Raw genomic sequence first — 21219 nt, forward strand, 5'->3', positions numbered from 1 at the left:
GCGGGGGGCGCTCGGGCGCCCTCGGTCTCCGCCCCGGGGGGCTGCGCCGCAAGTCCGGGGCCGGGCCGGGCCGGGCCTGTCCCGAACGAAGGCGTCCGCGGGCGGCAGCCGAGCGGCCCCGGGGCGGGAGGGCGGGCGGCTCCGGGCGACGCGCGTCCCCTCGGCGGCTGGCCACGACGGACGCCCCGCGCGCCTCAGGGCAGGGCGGGGCGGGGGAGGAGGCGGTTGGCGACTGCCCCTCCCGCCGAGAGGCGGCGTGACGCCGGCAGTGATCCTGCGCTGGCGGGGCGGGGCGGCGGCGCCGCGAGGGCGCAGGCGCGGGAAGCTGGCCGTCGCAGCCGTCGCGCCCGGGTGCCGCCTGCGCTGCCGCGTGGCGCGCGAGGCCCGAGGGTGCGGCGCTCCGGCGCGGCGGGGTCTCCTCTTTAGCCCTTGCCTCCCGCCTTCACGGTGCCTCGGGGCGGGCCTGCAGTGAAGTGCAGCGCGGGTCGGGGGCCGCGAGGTGCGGCCTCGCAGCTCGAGTGCAGGGCGTCGCCGCGCCCGCCCGGTCCTCCCGCCGCGTTTCAGGCAGGCTGCGAGGCGGTGACTGGCCCAGTCACCCAGCGGACTTGGTAGCCGACCACGCGGGTCGCCGGAGCTCCTGCCCGGCACCCCGCCGCCAGCATATTGCCCTCTGCCGAGTACGGTGCAAGGGTGCGTGCAGACATTTCACCGGAACTGGAAACCCGAGACTCCTTGACCTGCACCGTTTACCTGGAAAATCTCATGCAAAGGTGGAGCAAGATGCAAGTGTCTGCTTTACCTGGTGAGCTAGCCAAGAAGAAAGTCTCCGGACCTGCCCTGTGAAATGAACTCTCCTACGATCCTCACACAAGACCATGAGCAGCGATGGATCGGTTTCTTTGGTTTCTTCCTCTCCACCAGACTTAGGAAGATAACTTGACTGAGGCAGCCAAGCTAAAGCTGCTTCGGATTTGTGGGATCTCCCTTCTGAGAGTGGAGAGCAAGGTCCACCCTCAGAGGAGACCCTGCCCATGTGCCTGCTTTGTGATATAGAAAGAAGTGCTGAAAATGAAGGTGCTTTTGACTGTACCCGGCCACAGGATTCACAAGAGGACTTCAGTTAAGGGGCAATGTAAAAGTACCATAAATCAGTAGCCCTGCTGCAGGTAGGCCTCATCCTTCACACGCTGAGCACCCATGCCCCAGGAGAGCCCTCCAAATGGGGTTCCTCCACCATTTGAACCTTTTTATCCACCCGCATCTTGCTCTCGTCAGCTCCGTGGTGGTGTGGAGGGGAAGTGGATGTAGCTGCCGACTTGCTCACTGTCTGTTGAGCAAGCTGGTGGTCACAGTACCTGAGGACCACTTCTCCACAGGTCCTGAAAACCAGGAGCTGCCCAATAATGAAGCAAGAGCTACTTCCGCGCCGGAGCTGGCAGTCCCTTTCCCTCCCACTGGAGTCAACGGAAGGCAGGAGTGGCACACAATGCCCCAGTGAAAAGCAGGAAGGCTGTCTCCATTTCACCTCGCACCAGCAAGTAGGTTTGTCCACTGCAGCTCTTCCCTCCATCCTGTGCAGGATTGCTCTGCCTGGCTGCAATTCTATACCTGGAAGGAATCACTGTTGAGCTCAATGAAACTTGCTTCTGAGTAGGGATGGGTATGGTTACACTGACTCAAATCTCTGCAGAACAGATGGAATGAAGGAACAGCTCTGAGCTTGCCAGTAGAAATACAGAAATCTGTAAGGGTAGGGACTAAGACCCTACTAATTTTTACATTTAACCGTATTTATTTCTGTTTTCTGCTATATAGCTCCTTATGCAGTTCACAACAAATTAAACACAAACTGAAACTATTTAAATATTTCATGATTTTAAATTAAGAACTGATAAAATAATCCAAAAAAACAAAGCAGTTAGCTAACCAAACTAAATGCCTTTCTTAAGAATGTCACAAAGATGGCTTTCCCAACACAAGAAGTTTCACAACCTGAATACCAGTGATAAAGAAGGCCTCTTGTTGATTTTTTTTTCTGTTAGGTAACCTCAAAGATCATATAGGAGGAAGAGGTTCCTTGTGTATCCTGGCCTCAGGCCCAGAAAAGTACAATTGGACGAGCAGATAGTACACATGTCAATGGATCAAGCCCACTCAGAACTTTCATTGCAACATTTTGCACCAATCAATCTTTCTGGATGCATTTTCAAACAGACTCGTCAAGAGTCTTGTGGAATAGATTCTTACGTCAGAGGTCGCTGGGCTGTTCCACATTGCCCCATGGGCTTGGCCACCTCTGTGTAACTGTGTAGCTCGGTGTAACTGGCCCTTGAATGGCCGAAATTTGTTTGTTTATAACTTTTTGGAAATGTAAATTTCAGCTGCAGGTATCCTAATACAGATTGTGGTGCAGAGGATGAAGGTTAAAGTCTCCTACCCCCATGCTAGTTTCTTAATCCTAGCATGACCCCCTATGCTTATCTTTCAGTGACAAGGTAAACATGAGTATGTTCAACACTGGGATTTGGATAACATTCCATTTCAAACAGAAGAGCAACCTGCTTCATACTAGAAGTATCATGAACTCACAAATGCTTTTTTTTTGGGGGGGGGGCAGAGTACATTCAGGAACATACCAGTGTGGAATTCAAGCTGGTATCTGGAAAGCCACAATTGCAGATCATAGGAATCAATCCATGGCTGATGGGCTGGAGCAGTGAACAAGAGAAGGACAAAGCCAAGAAGTAGTGATAGTAAACACTGAGATAGTAAGCGGAGGGAGTTAACCCCGCCAAGTAAGATCATTCCTGGAGTCAGATCAGATGCAGCCAAGTGAAAGCACAAGATGCTATAATCCTGTTCCAAGGAGAAGCCTGTGGTCCCAAGTTGGTTGACGGGTGCAGCTCCCAGCAAGCAGCTTGGTCTGACGAGGTCTCACACCTTTGTATGGCTGTATCACCGGAGCCCCTCTCAGATCCCTTACTGATAAAAAGGAGAGCCTCAGAGACCATCCTCCACTCTAGCCCTCTGCTCAGTTGTCTTTCCAAGAGTTTCTGCGGAGTGCTCTGCTCCCTTTGGCGCATGGGCTTTATGAAATATGCAGTTGTGAGAGGAGTGGGTGCTGGAACTGGGTTTGAGAATTACACTTTCCGGTCTAGGCACAAGGATTGCAGACTTCGAAGTCTTTGGTGTCCCAGGTGCTACTTCCTTGGCCAATGTGTTCAAGTCCTTGCTAGATTCTGGGGCCAGGACTCAAACGGAGGCCCTTGTTTTGAGCAAAAATGATCCCAGTTGGATCCTTTCGGACATTTCTAATTAAAAGAATTGGGCTAGGAGAGATCTTTCCCTGAGACCCTGGCAAACCACTTTATGTCATCTGGAGGAGTCAGGACTGAGTAAGATGAGCAACTTACATGGCTCAGGATAAGGTCTATGTTAGTATACTAATACCACTTAAAGTATGAGATACTAAGTTTCATTCCTATGCACAGTCACTGAAAGTAAGCAGCATGTAATTTAGTGATAATTATTCATGTGCTGAACTACACCTGAAGTACTGCTAAGCTTTTAATGTGCTTTATGGCCCAAGACCAGGACTAGCGTATCTTGATCCCAAAGATAGCTTTGAAAAGTTTCTTTCTCTGGCCTGTCTTAATGAGGGAAGACAGAACATCTCTGCAATGGTTCTAGGACTCCAACAAGTTCCTTCTCTTCCTTCTTTTAGATGGGTTTCAAAAGCAGGCAGGCAGTTGGTACATAAATGTGTCACTAATATCAAAATGCTGCTTGGCCATCATATGTCTGTATTGATTTGTTATTTTAGTAGATATATTTGTGCATTGCTTTGGTTGCTTTTTCAGAAAAGGATTTTCTGTCTTTTCTGTAGGATTAAAATTAATTGAATGTAAAAATAAATGGTTTTGTTTCTTGCAAGCATTTTACGGGATAGTTCTGTACCTAGAGCCAGAAAACTCTTTTGCTCCTGTGCTGTGCTTGCTGAGGAGCTGAATTTCCAAGCACCACTCTGCCAGAAGCGATGCCATGGGATGGAAATAGGACAGGCGAAACAAAGCTGCCGCTCCCAAGAAGCAGTGCAGTGTCAGTCTCACTCTCGTACGTGCGCACACACAAAGACCCCAGCGGCAATGAACCGACATTACAGACTGGGGCTCTTGGAAAACAGATGAGCTTTTTCTGAACACTCACCAAGCTGATTCCGCATTGAATCAAGGGAAACTTAGCCATCAGTGATGGTAAACTATTCACTAAAAATGGGTAGCCTTTGAATCGTTTAAGTGTAGTAATTTGGCTGTTGCAAACTGTCTTGAAGAGCTAGTCAATTGTGAAAGATGGTTTAAAATTCACTAATAAGTAACTCGCCACTTCCCATTTTTATGGAAGTCAGTCTGTATAGTCCTAGTCAGACTTACTTGCATGCATATCTGCGTGGGACCCGGACTCAGAATTTAGAATTTAAAAGCAAGAGTTGGCTCTATGCACTGAGGCCTCTGTGGGTTTTCACGAAGTGAGTAGCCGTGTCTCTGGCAGCAGAGGGCGCCAGACCATCACATCTGCTGTGATGGAATTAATACTTCGCATTCTCCTTTAAAGCTTAGAACTCTCAATTTTCAGTGTACGTATATTTTCCTAAGATACTAACTTAGGTAAAAGGATGAAAATAATATATATTAAATAATATTAACTGACATTATCTTTATAAGCCTTATGTTCCATACTGTTATCTTAGAGTACTCTTGTCCATCACTTGAAGGTTTAAATAAGATGCTAGGTAGTGTGGGCAGCAGACAAGGAATATTGGCAATTAGCATCCTTGATCTGGTGTACAAGAATATGTTTTGCTTGGGAAATACCTTGAGTGGATGAAAAGCTATCGGAAAAACCCGTAATCTGTAATCTATCTCTGGCAGCTTTAGATGCTGGCTCTTGTAATTGTCCTTTTGAAGGAGGAAACTTCTGGCCTAGAGCTTGCATAAACAAGTTTTAACAGGTATCTAAGGGTCCAGCAGCAAGCCATACATTCCACTGATGAAAGCCCAGCTCCAAGCCATACAACTGCTCATGGGACACAATTAGGTGCACCAAAAAGTTGATTCAAAAAGACTAAGCGTATTTGTTCAAAGGCGGCAGAGGGAACCCAAAATCCACACTGGGATTCCAAACAGCAGTTGTGTCAACACCTGAGCCTTAAATACTCAGAGTACAGCATCAATATACTATCCTCCTCTGGTATAAAATAACAGCCTATCACTTTGGTATTGTTAGAGGCTGTCTGTAAAACAGACTTCTAGTGGGCTACCCAGGAACCAGAAGACTGAAAAACAATCCCCAGATATTTAAATATTCTAACCTGTTCTACAGACTGACCTCCTATGACCCCACTTGTTCAGGAAGAAATGCCTAGAAAAGACTGTAATTTTGGTTTTATCAAAATTAATAAAGCATTTTCATTCATTTTGCCGTTGCACACTGCCTAGAAAGTCTATCTGAACTACTTGGCGGTGTACATACATGTGTATGTATTACAGTAACTATTAAATGCTCCAGCATTCATTTTAGACCAACTTTGGTGAAAGAAGAACAGCATAATTTGCGTATCAAAGTATAGGGATACTAAATGTGGTCAGTTTGGGGGCATGAACGTCCCATGCGGGAAAAATCTCAGGCAGATCATTAAGATTAAATAGCATGGATGCAAGTATACAATTTTGACATACTCCCCTAGTTACAGGAATAGGGTTACTCAGAGTTCCCGCCACTCCATATCTTACCTGGATAGTAGGGATCCGCAATAAACACATAATTAAATAATCTTTTATCAATAGAAGAGTAACAAGCTTAGCCCATAGTTTATCCCTTGGAATTGAATCAAAAGCAGATTTTAGATCTATAAAAAAGTGTATAGAACCTTGGTGGGATATCTTATATAGTTTTCTGAAAGATGGCTTAAGGCAAGGCATTTTAAGTTTTGAGATCAAGTGTTGTTCTACCTCCCCTAAAGCCAGTCTGCTCATTTCCCAAAATAGTTCCTTCTTTGATCCAAGTAACAAGTTTGTTATTAAGGTAACAGGCATACAATTTACCAAGTACTAAAAGAGGGCTGATAGGGCAATAGTTGGATCATTTTTATCTCCTTTCTTCTAAATAAGGATTATAATAGCCTGGGACCATTAATTGAGCAGTCCTATTAATTTGTGTAAACAGGGTGCCCACCAGGTGCCATTAACTTTTAGTAGTTCAGGCATAACTGAATCTAGTCCTGGAGCCTTTCCAGATCTTATATGGGAAATCAGTATATCTATTTTGGACTGAGTCACAGTCAGTCTGGAAGATCAGACCTATCCAGGGGAAAAGGAAAGGAATCCATTCGACCATTCTTACTGGGCTCCCCAAAACTGCCCAGTAAGCAAATATATTTCACTGGACAGGAACTGTGCAAACTATTGAGCCCCTGAGATGCATCTGTAACTATTGACCAGAAATGTTTAGTATCTTTTTCCGAAGAATTTATCAGGGTGCTCCTCCACTCCTGCATAGCTTCCGTCTTTTTCTGAGGTATCGAAGATTTATTATACTTTTTAAGGTGGTGATATACTTGGGATAGTGCCATACAGTTATTGCTCAACTGCTGAATTCCAGCCATGCGAGTCATCCCACCAAGTTTCAGTTGCAACCTATATTCTAGAGTTGTGTTCACTGAGACAACCTTGTAACTGCAGACACAGGTAGCCTCTGTGGCCCAGTTTCTTTTACCAACTTAGGCTGGTTTAACATTTTGCCCTTGCATCAGTTTTCTAGGCCCTCCATGGAGTCCTGGGTTTCCTTGTGCATGGCTGCCTTTGAAAACTGTCTGGACTTTTTAATTCTACTGTCCATCCCAGCTCTGAGAACTTGTTTTAGGCAGGCATATAAATAATGCAGATGTGTTCAAACTGTAGCTTTGCCTAGTTCTGGTGTGGGGCTCCATCCCCTGGCATTGTCAGCCTCTTCTTGACCTTCTTTCCCCCTTTGTGGACATGTAGCATCTTGATGAGCTCAGCTGTATGCAGGAGCACTTGCTTGCATGCAAATGTTGTTGGGAGTTTGCATGTCTGTGCATCAAGGCCTTGCCATTGTGCCGTGCAAGCTAGCAGGATTACAATGAATAGAAGGATGCTGTAAATTCATGCCAAAGGTAATAATAGCACTATAATTTTTCTGTAGCGGAGAAAGTTGTTTTTCTTGCAACTTGAAAGGATAGCATGATGTGTAAAATAAAACAGCAGATACTAGCTATTTAAATGTAATTATTTACTTAATTAATGAGCTAAGGTGTTACAGTGATTAGAGGCAGGCTGGGACCCACAGACTGTGTGATGCCAGACTAATCACTTTCTGCTAAGTCGGCTGAGCTTGAGTGGACTCCGGGGGATGGTGGAGGACAGGAAGGCCAGGAGGAATGGTGTCCATGGGGTCGCGATGGGTCAGACACGACTTCACGACTAGCAACAACAAACCTCACCAGATGGTTGTGAGAAAGACGTGTGGCGAGAGCACACGGATGCTGCCTTGGACGGGGGAGAGAGATGCATCAAATACAGAGAATATAAATTCATCTCACCTAAGTTTGTTTCCAATTAGGCTTTGTTTCCAATTTTGCATACTCCACTTTTGCAAAGTAGAGCTGTGGGACGGATCGTGCGGTAACAAAGTGTCGTCTTTCACCCAAGGAGCACATGCAGCAGGTAGCGGGGCGCTTCTCATTTCTTTCCGAGCGATTAACCGGGGCTCCGGCGCAGTTAGTTGTGCCACTTTCGGGTCAAGCCGGGAAGGTGCCCCCCGGGGTCTCCCCGATGCAGAAGGCGGTGCGGGCACCGCGGGCCGCGAGGGCTTTTTGGTCGCCGCGCCGCGGTCGACGGCCGGCAGCAGCCCCGCAAGGTGCGCGCGCGGCGGGAGGCGCGCCCGGCCCGCCGGCCCCGCGTCGCCCCCTGCCCCGGGCGGACTCCCACACCCGGCCGGCCCGCCCGTGCAGCGGATCCCGCGGCGGCGCTGCCCGACGCGGCCAGGCCGAGCCGCTCCGCCCCCGCTGACAGGAAGGGGCGGCGGCTGCCGGCGGGGCGAGTCAGGCTCGGCGCGGAGGCCCGGAGAGGCAGCACCCAAGATGGCCCCCGCCGCAGAGGCGGCCGCGGCAGCCGCAGCGGGCCCGGGAGCGGAGGCCGGGGCCAGCCGGCGCGCTCAGCGGGGGACGGCGGCGGCGGCGGGAGTGGGGGGCGCGGCGGCGGCCGCGTCCGTGGCCCGGAGCTGAGAAGAGCCGCGGCGCGAGGTGAGCGGGCGCCCGGGAACAATGGGGCGGAGGCTGCGGCCTGCGCGGCTGGCGGGGGATGGACGGCGCCCCTTCCCTTCCCGGGGAGCGCTGCTCCTCGCGGGCCCCCGGGGCCCTTCCGCGGGCCTCCTCCTCGCCGCCCTCCTCGCGTCACTTCCCGGCTGCCCTCGCGTCGGCGTAGGCCTCAGGCTTCTGCCGGGCTCGATTTCTGCCGTCCCCGCCTCGCTGCGCCCAGGAGCCGGCCTGGAGGGCGGGCGGAGGAGGAGGAGGCGCCTTTGACGCGTGGGCCTCTCGTGGTGCCGGCCGGGGGCATGAAAAGGGAGCAAGGTGGCCGTCCTCAAACGCTCCCTCGGCGCCTTGGCCTGGTGGGGAAGCCTTCTGAGCCGCGGAGGAATGGCCTCCGGCCTACGCGTGTGCGGGCATGTCCGCTCGGAAATCGGTGCATTCGGGGGACGTGCCCCCACTTGGGGTGCGGGCCGGGAAACGGGCTTTTGAGATCCCGAGGCAAGGTGCAGTCCGGCCACGAGGGTGGGGATCGCTGCAGAGTCCAGGGTCCCAGGCATGGTACTGGCTTGCAGTGTGTTTCGCTCCGTACAGTGGCCTATTGTCGCGCATATTGCAGTATGCTCCTAATTATCCTTTGTATTTGCGCGAATAGCTAGTTGGTGCGTATAGGGAAGAGCGCATGTTCGCCGTCACCCTACATTGTGAGTTGGTCATGCATGCAAAAATCCCCCATAATATTGGTCGTGGTCTTTTTTCACTTGGTCTCCATTCCCTCCAACTTACAGTCCTGATTCAGTCTGTGGCTTATTGAATTCCACCACTTTTCTCTGCTCTTGGCATGAGGAAGAATGATAAGTACTTAAAATGTGTTTAAAATGAAAGGGTATTCAAATGTTTTGGAGATATACAGTTGAATTCCTCTTTTTCTCTTATTTACTGAACACATAGCTTTTCATTGTCATGGCTCAGCGCACAGGAAAAAATAGCTGCTTGCCAGGAAATGAAGGAACTGTTAAGTCCTGCAGGACTCCTAGCGAGACATAACTCGGTGTTGGTACAGGGGGAAGGTAGTATTGAGCAGAAAGTGGCATTTGCAGAACAGCTGGTGAAGAACCCATGCAATTTGATGTACAAAAGGAAGTTTGCTTACTTGTTCCTCATAGATCTGAGAAATTTCAGAACTGAGAAACAGCAAAATCATCACATTTTTTGAGAGAGTAAGATATTCTTTTGTGTGTCAGTTTTAAAAGATAGCATGTAGTTATTTTAATATGACAGTATTAGGCATTGCACTACTTTTTCAATTTTAGCAGAAATCCTAATTTACACAATCTTTCCCATGTTTAGAGAAAAGTCCTACAGCTCCCAGGATTCTCCAGCCAGCAGGCTGGCAAGGATCCTAGGCTCTATAGAATGCTTAAGAATGAGTCTAAGATTTCAAAAGGGGGGAGGTGGAGATCTAACCTCAGACTCCTCCGTTTCTCAGCCAGTGCAGCGCAGCCTCTCTGATGTTGGAAAAACAGCCTGAGAGGAGTAGGCAGAGGGGTATTACCATCGATGGGGTGGAGACCAGAGGGACTTTCCCTGTGCACGCTCAGTGTCCTTTCTAGATGTCTAGTGAAAATCACCTGAAATGAAAGAGGCAAAGATTGCCTTCACTGTGCCTTCAGCCTGGCAGACATAGGAAACTCGAGTCTTTGGATTTAGGGGCTTCTGAGTGGCAACAGCACAGTTGATAGAGACCTTTTGTGCATAACTGAAGAGGATAAAGAGGATGGTCACCATGAAGAAAGCACCCTCAACATTGAGTCATGTTGTCTGGAAGGTCTGCCTAGTGCCTCTTTGTCTTTTTGCTACCCGGCCCTTTAGATATATTTTTATCATGATTGCATTACTTTTAGGCATGTCATGAGTGGAGCTGGCTGGGGCCGGGGGTCAGACTAGATGGCCCAGGAGACCCTTTTGACTCACTCTGTTTCTCTATTTTTCTGCTCTTAGATGCCTTATTTTCCCTCTTGTGAGGAACCCAGGCCAGCTGATATAGGCCTTTTTCTCTACATTTCACCCTCACAGCAGTTTTGCAAGTCAGTGACTGGCCCAAAGTTGCCCAGTAAATGCCATGGCCAAGTGGAGCTAGAACTGAATCCCAGTCCAGTGCTTGCACCAATATGCAGCCCTGCTGTTCAGTCATTTTGATTGTTTATAGCTGCTGACTTGTATTTCTTGTTAATGTTTACTAGGATGGTTCTCAAAAGCAATTAAATAGTGCAGATCGGAATTAGTGCTGCTTCACTCCATAGTAACTCAAATACAGCTGAGCCTACTTTGTTTTCAACTAGAAAAAAATAAACTTGAGTTATGCCAGTGTTTCCAAGTATATATTATATACTGAAATGGAGGCAGAATGGTAAACTTTATAGTTACTCTGATGAAAATTAACATTCACTTTAGCAAGTCTGAGCTCAGGGGAACTGTAACTGTTCTATAACTGCAGTATTATAATGTATCTGGGGAGGGTGGAATGTGGATTAGGATGCATTGGTGTGCTGCTGGACAATTTGCAGTAGATTGGCAAAGGCCTGTCAGCCCCCAGTGGCTTAGCTATTGTAGCTTCTTCCCTAAACTAGACTGATCTGGAGTACCTTGGCAGTAGATGTGTATTTCTGCCTAGGTCATCAAAGTGTGTGACTCATAATGTGCAATAGTAGGTAAATCAAGAATAATAGGGAATTAACTGCTGCTTGAACTTGATGTACAGGCATCCTAATCTGTTGCTGCTGCTAAATTACATGGTAGTAATATTTTCTCAGCTCTTCAACGAATTCCTATTTCTGTGTGATAATGCTGTGATCTACACATTGTTCCTAAGTTCAGAAAAATAATTGCCATTGTTTTGCTCTTACCATCGTGTTGATTACTACCCCCCCCCCCCAGTTTCTCAGAATGGAATGACTAAAATACACATCCGCTAAGCAAGTCTTGGGGAAGTCGTGTGAGTCCAGATGCTGGAATACAGCTCTCGCCAGCCCTGACAATGCCGACTGGGATTGACAAGCAGTATTGCACTTGTTGTAATGCAGTTCAAGGCCACTCAGTCAGTTCACGGGAATGTCTTCCCATTTGCACGACCACTTCGGTATTGGTGACATATGGCTGAATGGAGGGTGGCATCATGAGGAAAATGGGTTCAGCCTGTGAATGGACAGGGAATTTGGAACCCATTGATCAAGTTAAGCAAAAGAGGATCTGATTTAATGCTAGTAGCAGTCAAGTCAGGAAAAAATTGAGATTTCCCAAATCCCAGGTGCATCCTCAAAAATACGGAAGAAGTTTCTCGAGTTTTACATCGTGTGGAATTACCCCAATATTGATGAGATCTGCTAGAATAGATGTATAGTCCATGCAAAAACAAATGTTAAGCACCTAAAAGCATAGGAGCCTACCTTATACTGTAGCAGATCATTGGTCCATCTTGCCAAATATTGTCTGCACTGACTGGCAGCTGCTGTCCAAGGTCTCAGGTTGGGGCTTGAGCCTGGAACCTTCCTCAGGCCAAGCCTTTGTTCTGCTGCTGAGCCACAGGCCCTCCCAGATGGGTCTCAGCCTATTGAACGCTTGGACCAGCAGAGGCTCGAAGGCCCTAATCAGTTCACATACACCTGTTTTGCACTAATTCCTTAGAAGTGGCAGTAGTGATTTCTAGATGACTTTGACTTTCAAAAGGGAGGGCAGCCATTGTCCTGAGATCCTTGTTCAAACATGCATTTAGCAAGTCCTAGCTGTTTCTGAGGTATAAGTGTCACTTAACCACTGATAGTTTTACATAAAACTTTCATGTTTAAAGATTCTAAAACTCAGGTTTTACATCCTGAAATTTGGGCTGCTGATTTTAAAAATACACATTTGTCGCTAGAACTTATTTAATGCAGAAGATGGCTAGTATATTAAGCTTTTGGTGATAAGCACATTAAATTGACAGATCAATGAATAGATGGAATCAGAACCAGTTAAGAATTCTATAACTGGTTGGTAGCCCTGTTAAAAAGGCCATCTTGCTATATCTGCTCTTTCCTAGAGTTAGCCAGAAAAGTTGCTTCTAGTGTCTAAATTATTCTGCACAACGAGTAGACACTTTGAACCCACAAGCTTTTATTAATGTGAAATTCAACTTAAAGAGACAATGTAGTAAAGCTGCTTCATTATTGCACTTGTATCTCACGCTTTCTTCAAGGAGGTCAGAGTGATATTTTGGGTCCTCAGACATCATATGAAGTAAGCTAGCATGGAAAAGAATTATTTGTGTAATACAACCACTGAGATTCATGGCTGAGCAGGAATTTAGATTTCCTATAGGAAAATCCAATACTCTGGCCACTCAGATGCTCAGTTCATGTTTTGGACTTGAGACTTGGAATAGAGTGCTGATCCTGTATCGTGACTCTGACCCTGACCCAGAAAACATGGTGGCAAAGTACATATGAATCTCAGATAATTTCTGGGAAAGGGCAAATTATAGATTCTGCTGCAGGTCCCCCCACCCACCAGATTAAGAACCAGGTTCGCGCCATCCTATCCGAGTATGGCATGGAAGCAGCTTTGGACATTTTGTGTGATGACCTGTGCCAGTAGAGAGACGGGGAGTGTGGCCCTGTTTGTTCTCCGGGAGCTGTCAGTAGCTTTCGGCACCACCTGCCATGGGGCAGCTGTCTGAATTGGGTGTGAGAGGCTTTGCATGCTTCTCCTATGGGGATGGTAGGTGCTTGGGGGATTTTGCTCTGTCCCTTGGGCTCCTGCAGTATAGTGTTCCTCAGGAGTCAGTCTTGTTAAATAATACGAGGGACGTCAACATGAAACCACTGAGTGAGCTCATCCAGAGTTTTGGAATGTGTTGTCGTCAGTATCCTGATGATGCACAGCTCTGTCTCTCCTTTTCAACGGATTAGGCTGTGGATGTGCTGAACCAGTGCCTGACCACAACAATGGGCTGGATGAGGGCTAACAAACTGAAACACAATCCAGATAAGACTGGGAGACTGTTAGTTCTTTCAAGTCTGTTCAGAAGGTAGCACTGGGAAATTACTGTTCAACAACCTAGTCGTTGTCCCGTGGTGTCCCACATAGGTCTGTCTTGTCCCCATGTTGTTTAAAAACTACACGAAATCACTGGGAGAGGTCATTCAGAGCACTGATGTAAGGTGCCACCAATATGCTGATGATACTTCACTCTGTTGCTCTTTGTCGCCTGTAAAGTAAACCATCGGAACTCTTGAATTCTGCCTTAAATTCAACAATGGGCTGGACCACCCTGGATGAGGGTCAACAAGCTGAAGCGAAACCTAGACAAGATTGAAATGTTATTGGTCAACATCATTATATACAGCTTACTTCTGTATATAGCAATGCTGGATCTGGATATTGTCAGAAAAGATTATGTCTGGGCTGTCCATAGTCCTGTAGAGTTTGTTTTCAGCTGGCTCCATGCCATGCCACTTACAGAATCTATCAGACTTCCTCAAGAACTGATTCTACATTGCTGTGCTTTATTAGTATTCACTTTATTTATATGTTAACTTGAATCAGTCTTCAGGGGCTTGCCTCAACGGCATGAAAGAATTGAGTGAGCTCTTGTTGTCATATTAGAAATATATATTCCTTGCAATAATTTAGAATTTAGCAATGTCAGTTCATCCTTAATTATATTATTTTGTGGCCTTCTCTGTCCCAGGAGTTCACTGCAGATGACAGCTTCTTTAAAAAGAATATCAAGCTTTAAAAAAATACTTGTCATAAATATTGAAGCAAAGTTTTAGTTTTGCAGATCAGCATAATTGAAATGGATGTCGATATGGTATCTGTAACATTCATGACTTTTAGGATTCCTTAGTATTGAATATAAACTGATTTGTGTGTGTGTGTACCTCATTGTACCTCATGTGGCCTTTTCATCATATCTGAAAGAAACATAGCATAAAGTACATGGATAAAATATTCTGCTGCAGGGTACTTTAGTCAAGGTCAAGGGAACAAGATTCACACTCTTTTCCAATCGCCTCAGCATTAAGGGAAAGAATCATATTTTAATTTCACATCAAGTCATTCTGTTTGCATATAAAACAGAATGACGCAGATTGCACATCCCCTGGGAATGATAGAAACATGCACCACCAAAATACTGAAATTTTCCTAGACAAAAATTGGTCTGTTTTTAATTGAATTTAATTAAAACATTTCTACCCCGTCCTTTGCACAAGCCTTAAGATGGCTTACAAAAAATAATAATATAAAATACAATTAAAACATTCAATAATAACTCAAAACATTCAATAGTAACAACTCAGAAATAACAATGATAACCGTTCAGAACTAAAGAGAAAAAGGAGGAAAAAAGGAAATGTGACTGTTTCAAAATTATTAATTTATTAAAATTATTAATTTAATTAAAATGATGGGTAAATTGTCCTGTTGGGACAAGGGGCAATGTTTCAGCACCTTTTTCATACACAAAATAAATTAGTGCATGGAAAATAATTTTGGGGTAGGCAGGTAATCTGTTTAAAGTTGAATTGGCAAATGTACAGTTGAGCCACCAATCCAGACTCACTTGAGTCAGTTAGAATTGAGTGGGATCCCCTTGCCCTGTGTACAGTTATTTGCACGCATGAGCAACTGCAGAAGCAGCACAAGCCGTGCTAGCGGGGGCGGGGGTGCTGGAACTACTTCTTGCATAAGTTTGTAGCCTTAGCAAATCAAATCTTGTCAACTATATAATTTATATAATTGACTTTGTACACTTGTATCTGTATTCTTTATTAAGCTACTTTATGAAGATTTGTCCTTGTCATCAACTGAAAAAGTTTAATTGGTGCATTTGATGCTGTATGCTTTCATTTTAGTTACATATTTTAGACTTCTATAATTATATCAACAAGTGCACGCAATTTTCTTTTTCAAAAGAGTTCCTTAGTTTGTAGGCTATACTGCAAGTGTACAGAAGTCTCCTGTGCCCACATGATCCCTACAGTATCAATATTTCTGGAACATGACAAGTAAGAGCCCTAGCGGTATCAGCATGTCACAAATCCAGAATAGAAACTCCGGGTAGTAATTTTAACTGACTTCCAGATGGACAGTCCAAGTTTGCTAAAGCTTGTTTGGAGTAGAACTCTTACACACATGCAGATGCTGTGCATATAGTTGCATTACAGGAATGGGCAACTTGTATGCTGAAACATTTGAAGAACTGCGGCTCCCTTTGTCTGTGCTGGTTAGGATGGATGGGTGTCAGGTTCTGGGCTGCCCTGGTGGCCAGAACCAGAGCAGCCAGGGTGGATAAAATAAAATAAATGGATTTTTCATTTAAATTGGATTTTTAAAAAATGAAATGCTTTGGGGGGAAACTCTATCTCAAGATAGTTCTTTATTTAAGATACATTATAGTCTAAAGGTTATTCATAAAAAAAGGATTAATTTTTAATTATTAATTATGTAGCATGAGACTGTATATGCATGCAACGCTTAAAATTTCTGGTAAATGAATTCTATCAATCCATTCACAATGTCATGCTCTTCCAGATGCTTCTGTAAGATTAGTGAGCAAATTTTATGTCTAGGAGATATTATCACAGGTGCTTGGATTTACAGTTCTCAAAACTGTGGATTTGAATCTACAAAGATTCACATGCCTCTTCTTCACAGCAAAAATGTTAGAAAATAAACATAGTTGAGAAAAAAAACCTTAATTGCATTGTTCCTTTGTGAATCTATTTACACAGAATCAACCGGTTACCTCTTAGGTGTTAAATTTCAAAAAAATTCAATGAATAGAAGAAGATTGTTGGGAGTGGAATAGATACGCACAAAAAGCTAAGTGTGTGGAGGAACTGGCAAGCAGTACAAATGAAAGTGAATCCTTTGACCAGAATGCTGCACAAGTCTTTGGGTCTTTTTTGTGTACAGCCTGAGGTTTATCATATTATTTTTTCCCTGGAGGAAATAACCAGTAATGGCAGCAGCCCATAAAAGAAACCCAGTTTGGGATTATTTTAATGAAATTCCTCTACTTACAGATAAGCAGGCATGTGTGCAAAGCCATGATTTAAATCTAGTCTTACTGACTAGTGATTTAAATCAAATGCATCCTAAAAGGAACCACCACTGTATTCGCCAAATCAGTCCCTTGCCTTGTTGCCTTGGCAGTGCAGGTCTCCCTGCTCGCTCTGGTTCAGTTCCAGCACCTTGCCTGACCCTTGCTGTGTTCATTTCCACTTGTATCCTTCCTTACCATTTTGCCACAGCAACGCAGGCTTGCCTGCTAGCTGTGGTTTGGCTCCTACATCTTGCCTGACCCTCGCCATGTTTCCTGCCATGCTGTGTATCCTGCCCTAAGGTACCAGCACCTCTGCTTGGCTTCCTCTTCTTGACCCTTGCCTTGTTCATATACTTCTGGTTCCTGACCTTGGCCTCTGCCATGACTATGACTTGGACTTGCCATTAAACCTTGCAGCTGGACTTTGGACTCTTTCTTATCTTGCCTCGACTTCTGTTGTTTTTTTCCCAGTGCCTCTGTCTTGTCTCCTGCTGTTGAGTCTTCATGATAGTAGAAATGTGACTTTCATCTGCCCATAATTTCTTACCTTATTAGCTAATGCTCTGAGCTGTCAATAAAACAGCTGCAGTGTGCACAAAACTATCTTGGCTTTAAGGAAAAATGCTGAGGACATGGCTGAGATAATATTAGTGATCTGTAATGTATATCATAGACAAAGAGGCTCCAGCAAGAGGGCATCTTGGTGGTAAATACAGACATATATATAAAACTAGAAATCCTGATGGATTCCAGTTGTGCCAACCAAGTATATCCTGTCATAACATAGTTGGGACTGTTAGTATGATGGCCTTTTCAGTACAGGAGGAATGAATCATAGTTGGGTCATTATGAGGCACTTAAGTTGAGCTTTGTTCTCATCAGCCAATCATCTGGCTTAGAAGTGGTTGCTTATTTGAATAACCAGCCCTATATAAGCATGCATCAAGAAGCAAGGCAGTGGTATTTTCAGGCAGGCAGGGAGTTTGGCTGTGTGAGCTTAAAGTCAAACAATGGCTGCTACCACCCGGAGGAGCAGGAAAAAGAGTCGGGTGCGCTGTAGGCAACGAAGCAGAACCCAGCATAGACAGAGAAGGCCAAGAGGAGGAAAGACGACTGCAAGGCGTAGAAAACATGGCTGTGGAAGGAAGCGCTCTATCAAAAGACCTTCCAAGAGAGTACAGAAGTTGCAGCTTGACAGTGTTCGGATGACCAATGAGGCCCAGAACATCCTGCACTTCTGTGTGCATGACCTCTACAAGAAGGTATCCTTGGCAGCAGAACGCTTGAGAAAGAAGAAGCGCCATGCCTCCATTACTGTTTCAGATGTAAGAAATGCCCTGAAAAGGATCATGCCCAGGAAGTATGACAGAAAGTCTGCATCCTCCATCTCCTGCAAGTGCCATTAAAAAGACATCTCTTCCCTTTCCTATCATAGGCATGGAAATTAAGAAAGAGAAGGGAAAGGAGGGGGGAATCATCAGCCTGAGCTAAAATCCAATACGTTGCCTGCCTGAAAAAAATAGTACCTTTAGATTTCCAAGCAATCCTGTAACTTGCCTTTTTGCGCTAGAACAACATCACTACTAGTAAAGAACTCAAGGAAGGACAGAGTCTGGCATTCTGAATATCATAACAGGATGATGATCATATCATATTGCCCTTGCACTGAATCAAGGAGTTGGATTGTCTGTTGATGGAGGAAAGTGACTATCAAGTGTGGAATTTCAGGGACCCTGATCAACCACAGCAGGGCATGTGAGGTGTACCCTAAAGGGAGATATATTCCCCTTTTCAATTAAACAGGATGTGTGCAGGGTAATTTATTTCAGTGTGTGTGTTTTATATTATGGGGTAAATGTAAAATCATCAATTTACTCAAGAGGCTGTGTTTATATATGTTGAAGCTTGTAATATACACTCTAAACCAGTTTTTCCCATCTCGTATTTTCTATATGTTTTTGACTGCCACACTCTTTAACCATTATCCTGGCTGAGACCAATGATGATGGAAGCCCAAAACATCTGGGGAGTACCAGTTTGGGGATGCTTGTCCTAAAAGAAAGTTAATTGTCTTAAAATAATCTGATGCCAGATCACCTGTGCAGAATATGGGTTAGGGTTAGGGTTATTTAGTCTCCAACAGATGTACTATAAAATTGTAATTGCTTAAGTAGTTGCTTGAAGGTCACTTTCACATGCAGATGATGGCTTGAACATTCCCAGTGTTACTTGCATTGAATGAGGGGCACATAACATTCTTGTTCCAAGGTGCATCTTGATTATGGTGGGATGGGGCAGTTGCATGCATCATGTATGTCTGTGTGCACATATAAATGAGTAGCTCGATTCCATGCATATCTTAGGAGTAAGCCCCAGCGCCATCGTTCTCAGGCATGAAAAGCAGCTCAGTTCCAACATGCAAAGGGATATAAACTTGAAATTCCCAGCAAGATATTTAAAGTTGAAATATCTTTAAGTTGCTTTTGTTTTTCCATAGTGTGATTGTATTCCATGGTTGCTTTTCATTATTAGTTACAGTAGGTTTTAGATTTCCCCTCTTACTGATCATTACACTGGGGATGACTTAGATTCCCAGCTAGATTGCTAGTTGCTGGCTACTTCACACCATCCTAAAAGCTGATCAGATCTGGTAATCTTCTAGAGGGTGCGAATTGGTTCATCTCACAGCTACTCTGGTTTCTGGGACACCTAGCAAGGCATCTCCTTTCAGGCCCTCCTCAGCCACACCTTATGGAATTGCACTGGGAAATGTGTTTCTGTGGAAGGTCTCGTCCAGTAAGAAGAAAAAAAAGTTTAAGACTTTCTTCTCCACCTCTCCTGGAAAAGACTGGACAAGCTCACCACACAGTGGCTGCAGTCTCTTATGAGCTGTCTAAGAGGTTAAAGATGAATCTGTGAATATACTTGCCCCCACTTTTCAGAAAAAAGCATAGCCCAAACTTCTGAAGAGTTCTTTTGGTCGTCTCTCCACCCTTCTAATAAGTGATCCTGTGAAAACAGAATCATGACCTAAAGAGTGCAGTCGGAAGAGTAATTCACAGCTAGCTAACAGCAACCTGACACAAGTGTGCTCTTCCACTTCCCCAGCGCATGGGATTTTCTGCCCTTGTTTGACAAATGCAAATACATTCTTGAAACAGCACTTGTGTCTGGTTTTTGTTGCTCCCCCAGAAATGTTTAGTTCTGCCCCGTGGGATGTAGCTGAGAATGAGTCCCTTGAATTTTAGTGCACAATGCCACAAATACAGGATTCTCGTTAGCAGGGTTTTTAAGCAGTGAAAACAGTACATTAAATTTGTAGAGCTAAATTATGTCTGACAAAACCATACTTGCTTCAAAATGTCACGACTTTTTAAATCAAATTCCTTTCCAGTTATACTCGTTGTGTATGCCATTACGCTCAGCTGCAAAACCATGTTGGATTAATGTCAAACCACTGCGTTCCTCGCGAACCTTCCGAGTTTCCTATGCAGACTTTCCTCAGTATTTTCTGTGCACCAGAAGTGGGCACTTCCGCTGGCACGAGCTTCGCCCACATTGTGTTCTTCGCCTGAGTCCACGGGGTGGTTCAGAGGGTGTCCATGAGGGAGCAGGCCTCCTTGGGGACAGCCAGCTAGTTACGGATCGAACGCAGGCCCTCCTGGTGTCAGCGCCGTCCTTTTTTCAGTGTCAGCCGAAGATCTTCCTCTGCTCTCTGGCGTTTGGCAGCATGGCCATTTAACCAGGTCATGGAATATGGCTGGGGGTGCGCATGCAGGCTGTCTGTTCACGTGTTATCATTAAACCATTTTTATGCTGTGCACAGTATTCTATTTTTAGTAGCGTCTCTGTAAAGGAAGCTTTAGGCAGTCGATATTCTATATATCCAGACTTCACCTGGGAAAATGCTATCAGTCTGTCTTGCTAATATGCAAGTGAAGGAGATGATTTCATAAGGAAAAAGATTTCTAGGCATTTGCCATCTTTGTACTAAGCGATTTAGTTCCGCCTGCTTTTATACAAATGCTAGCATTGTCAGTGTCTGAGACAGTTGACTAGGATTCACAATGCATGGCAAGTACATACTGACTCCCTAGTCAGCCTGAGGCGCTGACCATGATGCCTTGTGACCCAAGCATGTCATAAAAGTGCTGTTGGAGGGGGAAAGGCATAGAGAGACGCAGCTGGTAATCCCCACCCATCTCCATTAGGGATGTACTGTGCAGTCGCATGGATGTCTTCCCAAAACCATGCAGAGAGTCTGTTTATCAAGCCATCTCATTAGGAAAAAAAAAAATCTCTGCTCTCACTTCCATTCAAGAAATGGTGTGCATTTCACACAGCTGGCATATATTAAAATATGCTTAGATGACATTTTGTATTTGAATAGAATCTTAAACCATACATTTTATGATAGATTGGTTGAATTATATTTATATTTTTCTGATGAATTGTTAACATTTGAAACATGTCATAGAAATAGAAAAATTGTGAACTTCTGCAAGTAAGCTGTATTGTTCTCTTGAGCGCCTTGTAAAGTGTTGCTGCGTTTTGCTGCTGCAAAAGGGTTTGCCTTTTTTCTAGTCTGCCCAACTTTTCCACCCAATTTGTTTCACCTGCCCAGTGCGAAGTCAAAGATTACCTTCCCCTCCCAAGTTCTCTGCATTTTTTAGAGAACGCAACAAAGCAAAAGCGTTTTTCAGCTTGTGCTAAGTCACCAGTAGTTGCCCACATCTTTTTTTGGGGGGGCGGGGCAGGGATCCGAAATACTATAATTATGCAATTACTGAGATACTCTGATTAATGC

At 45.2% G+C, this 21219-nt stretch overlaps 1 protein-coding gene across 10 annotated transcripts in view; it reads left to right on the plus strand.

Annotated features, from left to right (window-relative positions):
- Positions 1-8181: 8181 nt before the first annotated feature.
- The window catches only part of RC3H1 (ring finger and CCCH-type domains 1), a 55908-nt gene continuing 42870 nt past the window's right edge, over positions 8182-21219 (plus strand). For all 10 annotated transcript variants that reach the window (XM_044439088.1, XM_044439090.1, XM_044439091.1 and 7 more), the window contains exon 1: positions 8182-8320. The gene's annotated coding sequence lies outside the window, so the exon portion shown is untranslated. The remainder of the gene's footprint in view (positions 8321-21219) is intronic.

This window comes from Varanus komodoensis, unplaced genomic scaffold (genome assembly GCF_004798865.1).
Source record: "Varanus komodoensis strain SLA01 unplaced genomic scaffold, ASM479886v1 scaffold34_1, whole genome shotgun sequence".
In the NCBI taxonomy this organism is placed as follows: domain Eukaryota; kingdom Metazoa; phylum Chordata; class Lepidosauria; order Squamata; family Varanidae; genus Varanus; species Varanus komodoensis.